Below are 6,308 nucleotides of genomic sequence, written 5' to 3' on the forward strand. Positions count from 1 at the left end.
GGCATATAGTTGACTCTACACAATAAACATAGACATTCATTTACTTAATGATTGCTTTGTTCAAGTAGTTGAACAAAGTGATTAACAAAACATTGTTACACTTATCCTTTTATATTACCGATACATGTATGATAAAAGAAAAGCATGCTGTAAACATCCAATAGTGGAAACTGTAAAGAATGTTGTTAAAAACACATGCATATATCCGATAATAGCAAGAGCGATCAAACAACAATTCACATAAACAGAATGAACTTAGACATAGATAGTAGTACCATATGAGCTGGAAATCATTCCCAATATCAATCACAATTTGAATTCCTTCTTCCGACGCAGAAATACTTTTAAATAAAGGCAGTAGTGCACATCTACATAAAAGCTTCGTTATCAAAATTGGAATAATTGGCCCAGTCTTTATAAAAAAAATATTCCTGAAGTACAGCAGTGCAACTCCAGGTTTAAGTCATATACAAAAACTTACGACCCTTTCCAATGCATTGAAAGGGTCTATAAATACTTGATTAAAACTAACTAACTATGAAATTAAAATCCTATTTAATTGGTACAACTTGATTTGGAGTATCTTCCTTATAGCCATCTGGCAGTCGGCAGCATGATTCATCACTTAGGCTGTTTGCCTTTCGACCTGAGTTGGCATATTGCAAGCATTGGTTCCACCTCTGGTGGTCGGTTGAGACAAGAATTGAGTTGGGCAGCATAGGTGGCATCTTGTATATCGGGAATGATACACCCAATTGCATCTGTCAAGCATTTGAGGGCGGCTCTTTGGCTGTATGGTTTGACTAGGAACAACCAATAGGTGTCCCAAGTAAAACTGTTAATACCTGCGATCAATCTTCAATTCTTCTCCAGCTCTTGATAACATGACTGCTCCAATGTTTTAGCCGATAGCAATTTACTTGGGGTACATTGAGAGATCATGTTAGATAAGTAGAGAGTATCATTAATCAATTCAACCAAATTACTTGTGGTTAACTTGCATCTGGAAACTGCTCTCTCTACCTTCATTAACTGGGACTGCCATTCCATAAATAGGATCTCTTTATGGGATTCTAAGATTTTTGGCAAATTAGCTGCCTGTCCCTCATCAGTGTCTTGCCACTCAAGAAAATTGGTCAATCTCATCGAACTGCTCCAAGTCTGTTCTAGCATCAACCGATTTATCACTTATTGATGTTGTTAAGTCACATAAGGGTTCTGCTTGAGCGATTTGTTGACATAACAACTTTATTTGTGTTACCAATGCTTTGTTAATCTGTAATGCTTCGACTCTGAACTCTGCAGGCTGTGGAAGATTCTTGGACTTTTCTATTTGGGCTGATAATTGAGCAATTTGCTCATCTTTAGATTTCCCCATCTGTTCATGCATTGCTTTTAATTTTGCCAGTGCTTCTGACAGCTCCTTCTGCTTTTGAATGGCACTTGAATCAATTCTTTGTTTTTCTTCTTGCAATTGTTTATTCAATTGATTGTTTATTTTTTGTTGTGTAGACAACTGCTGTTCAAGTTGCTTTGCCTTCTGCTGTGCCTCTGATAACTGTACTTGTAGCGAGGGGATTGCTTGGTCCTTTTCTCTTAACAGATTAGTCACTTATGATGCCTTGTCCATGGTGGTTGCCGAATCGGCTCCAGCATATTGGGACAATTTAGTAAGGTCATCAGAAGGATCAAATTCCTCTTTCCAGACCACATTGGCTGTCACTGTTTGTTCAGGGAATAGGGAAGGTTGATCAGTCCTTCTCCTTTTCCGCTGTCGTTTTACTACAACCCTGTGCTTTGGGCTGTAAAAGACATCCAATAAAGGTATATCCTCCACTTGCAAAACGATCTAATCCGAAGGATCCTTAGGAATTATCTCTATTCCTGTAGAAATGGGTAGGCCGTTGGTTCCACTTGGAACCTCTTTAGATGTTGTATCCTGTGTGTCAACCGCTTTTGATGTATCAGCTTCCTTTGAGCTCTCAAGATTGCTTATGATTGAGTCGAATTGCTGCCATTCCTGGAGCAATTTCAGGTCAATTTGGGCATCTACATTCACGTCCGTGCTGCTCTGCTCTTGCTCTTTCCTCTGTATTTCCTCTTGCTCTTTCCTCTGCACTTCCTCCTGCTCTCTTCTCTGCACTTCCTCCTGCTTTTTTGTTTGGATTTCTCCAGCAATTTCTGATGTATCAGGAGGTTCATTAGTGAGTCGCTACTCAGGCTCACTTGATTGTGTCATCGGGGTCGTTGCTAACAGATCTAGAGGCAGAGTTTGCAACCTCTGTTCTCTAAGTCTGTTAAATTCAACTAACCTGTCATCGTGATATTTCATTCTGGCTAGTGATTTAACCTAAAATTGCGACTCAGCTGAGGAGAACAGGTCATCAAAATCATCATCTTTATGGTCAAATTTAGTTAGTTTTGCCTGTTCAAGTGCATTGTAGGCGACTTTGTTTGGATCAAATCGCCTATTAGGAAGAGTGGCGAGATTCAGTGCCTTAATCTTATCTGCTTCTTTCTCTGCATGTTTAAAGTCATGCAGAGCGTAGACACCACATATTAGAGGAAAAGAAGGCCAAACCTGCTTCCTTTTATTCCTTAGAGTCTGTGTAACTCCTTCGGATGTAATCTGATATGCTACCTCTCGGGCTAATAGTTTGTCAGGTATATACAAAGGGAGGACATGAGGCTTGGCATGGCTGCCTAAAACTCTTACATAGGTGAATTTTTCTTCTCCGAACCATCTCCCTACGGCTGTCAAGTCAATCTCCGCTTGGGAGGAAATCTTAGGAGCAGGTTTGTCAAAAATGGCATAGTGAATGGGTAACATAAAACCATTACAAACTTGATATAAATGGTGTTTATAGTGGGCTTTCCATAACTTCTGGTGGTATATATGAATGGGTATGGGGTCTTGTGGAGTCCATCTCCACCCAAGCACAGGAAATTCGGAATTAAAACACAGGGTTTCCAAGATGTAGGCACTCTAATAAAATGGGGGAATGAACCTTTCAGTAATGTGGGATTTGTTTCTAAATTCAAGAACTGCAGTTGCTAACTTATCAGACAGTATATTTCCCCAATCCATTATTTCACTATTGCATGCTGCCTCCATCAAAGGCACCATCTCTATAGTGAAGTTTGCGGAATCATGTAACTCCCACAATCTACACATCATTACTCCGGCATAACAATAAGGAGAACACAAGGAATCGATAGAGTACTTACCCGAAGACTCATGCTTGTGTTTTTCCGGGTTTTGCCTCCAATCCCGTATGGGTTCTGATTCAATGTCGTTTTCATTTCTAAATTTCTCCAGGAACGCTTTGTTGTACTTCTTCTCCGGTGTAGGCAAATGGTACATTTGCCTCAAATCATCAGGTTGAAACGAGCCGAACACTCTCCCATCCATGGTGCAAAATGTCCTGTTTGTAATTGGGATTTCTTCAATTGCCCATCTCACCACATCTGTATATGGGAGAATTTGTTCTCGGGCTGCTATCCGATGAAGGTAAGAGTCGGCTAAATCCTTTAGAGTAGCATCAGACTTCCGAGTCGTGTCTGCTGTGGCTTGCACTGTTGTTACCTCAGGTTCTTCGGCCTCAATCAGATTGTAGATTCTCAGCCAAGTAGTTTTACCGAGTCCTAGACATGTGATGTCGGATATCAGTCCCTTTTTGCTTGCTCTTGGATCAGCAATGTGTTGTCCTGTAACTGCCGAAGTGGAAGCTGTTGCAGTTTTCTTAGATTTCTTCCCCATTTGGCTTGAATTTGCTGCTTCGGAAGAGCTCTGCACAGGAGAGAAAATGAACGTAATGCGGAGAATTGGTAGTGCAAATCAAAGATGAACGAGATATATTAATCATTGAATAATAGAGGATTTAACTTAAGGTGACCGCGGATACAATCTCTGAAGAGATTTTAGCCTTACTGTTTCATTAAATGGCCGTTTAAACCTGTCAATCCTTTAAATGCTCATCATATCATTTATTGGTTGAATGATTCATTTAAGCGTGGCTTTGATGTTTTGGCAGTTGAGCGTAAGTGAATTGCTATCGGGAAGAGAAAGGCCTTTAATACTAAATAACCATAATATATCCCGGCTTTATCAATATTTTTTGAAATCTGCGCTTTAGCTTTATCGCAATCGACGATCGGGGGAAAGCTTAAGTTGTTATATTGGTGTCCTTTCGGAATCCCCGATCGCCGATAGCGATATCGCCAATTCGCATTGGGAGTTTTGAACGAGGGCTTTAGATGCATGCATGGTACATCCCCGATCGCTGATAGCGATATCGCATCAGAGCGAAGAGGGGCCTTTTGTTATGATTGCTTGCCTTCCCGATATCCGATAGCCATTTGTGCATTGTCGCATCAGGGAAAATCTATGGGTCTTCAAGTCATGCATCCTTTGTTATTGCGATATGCGATCTTGCGATCGCTTTATCGCAATAATAAAAGATTACTCATTCTTTATTATAAGACCGATTAAGTGATTTATCAAAAAGGTTTTATAATGTTTTATTTCTTTTCGGACCTTTTTGAATAATGATAAGTTGATACCAATTTAAATGAAAAGGGACCCATTTCATATTATAGTTTTGTAAAATAAAAATTGTATGAAATGGGGGGTTGTTGTAGAGCACAACAATTGGCGATTCGCTGGGAGAAATAGTTATCTCCGAGAAGTACTGAAATACTTAAACTTTCTTTAAATAGAAATCTCATCAAAGAGGAAAATTCTAATATAACTAGGTATATATGCATTCCAAATAAAATAAAAACTATCTTTGCTAATTTCTTCTCTTGTTAAAATTAGATACATTCTAAGTTTTAAATTGGCCTCTATTGGTTGATAATGATAAAATAGAAAACCTTTCCAAATCAGCCTATTTAATTGACTCCTTTGTCATAGGTAGAGCCTCTGTTGCCAGTAAACGTTCATATTTTCGACAGGGATACCTTTTAACCATGTTATTGTCCATTATCCCATCCATTTCAGAGTATGATTAAAAGAATGAATTCAAAACATGCTTTCATATTTTGTATCTATTTTTTCTCTTCTACTATTTTGTAAGATAAAAAGCCATTGTCCTGGTTTGGTGGCTAGCTTTTTGACAATGCCATTCACTGGTAGTAATCTAACCGAACAAGCTGGCTCGTGATGAGACCCCTTGTCTTATGATTCTAAGCCATTACCCTGTTTTGGTATGCATTGTTGGTAATGCCGGTTAAACCATTTCCCAATGATCATAGTAAGCAAGCTTGTAATAAGACCCCTTATCTTTTATATCAAATATTTTAGAATTACACTTTGAGTAATCCCAAACTTTGATGAATGGGATAGACAATTTTCTCCTTAAGAGAGAATGGATGACAGGGTAAGAGTTGAAGATGCTGAAGTTGGATTAGTTTCTATTTTGATATTGATAACCTTTTTATGACCAATTTGAAAACATAAAACGATTTACAATACTTCTAAACCTTGAGAAGAGTTCACAAAAATTGAAATATGGTTTCAGAATGCAATTATACCTAGTTTCCTAGAAATTGTCCCTTTTGTTTAAGGCTTCTATTATTTAAAAGTAAATATCAACACTACTTCTTTGAGTAACTTTTAAATACAGCAAAGGTCAATGGAAGATACCTTACAACTTTATTTCCTAATGGTCCTACAAACTAAAAATTCCACTAAACTAAAAAAGGGAGAAGGGTTACCTCCTCAATTGAAGAATTTCTTTAAGATGAGGCCATTAACAGGAAGAGAATCTCTCTTACCTGATAAATCTTGTAATATGAATGTCGAATGGCCTATCTTCTCGCATATCTAAAATGGTCCAAGCCACATTTTCTGGAACTTGGTGTGTTTTCCTTTATCCTCATGGGCTTTGTCCCATTTCAGAACTAGATCACCAACTTGCAATTGTTTTGAACTGGATGTAGTTGAATCAAAGGATGACTTGATAATTTGTTGATGTTTTGCATGAGTAATTTTGGCCCTCTCTCTTTCCTCTTCTAATTTTAAGATTTGATCATGTCTAAGTTGAATAGAAGAAGAAGGGCTTTCTTCAATAAACTGAACTAGGGCTAGAGAAGGAAGGACAAGATTTGTTGGTAGCACTGCTTCTTTCCCATATACAAGATTGAATGGAGAAGAACCTATGGAAGCCTTCTGTGTTATCCTCTGAGCCCATAGTGCGAATATTAAAGATTTGTGCCAATTTTTATGATTCTGTTCGATAGTTCGCTTAATAATCTTAACTAGATTTTTATTGGTAGATTCTGCTAAACCATTAACCTGGGGATAG

Source organism: Pinus tabuliformis, chromosome 5_2 (genome assembly GCF_031772625.1).
Source record: "Pinus tabuliformis cultivar Carrire ecotype Pingquan chromosome 5_2, CPIR1, whole genome shotgun sequence".
Lineage (NCBI taxonomy): Eukaryota > Viridiplantae > Streptophyta > Pinopsida > Pinales > Pinaceae > Pinus > Pinus tabuliformis.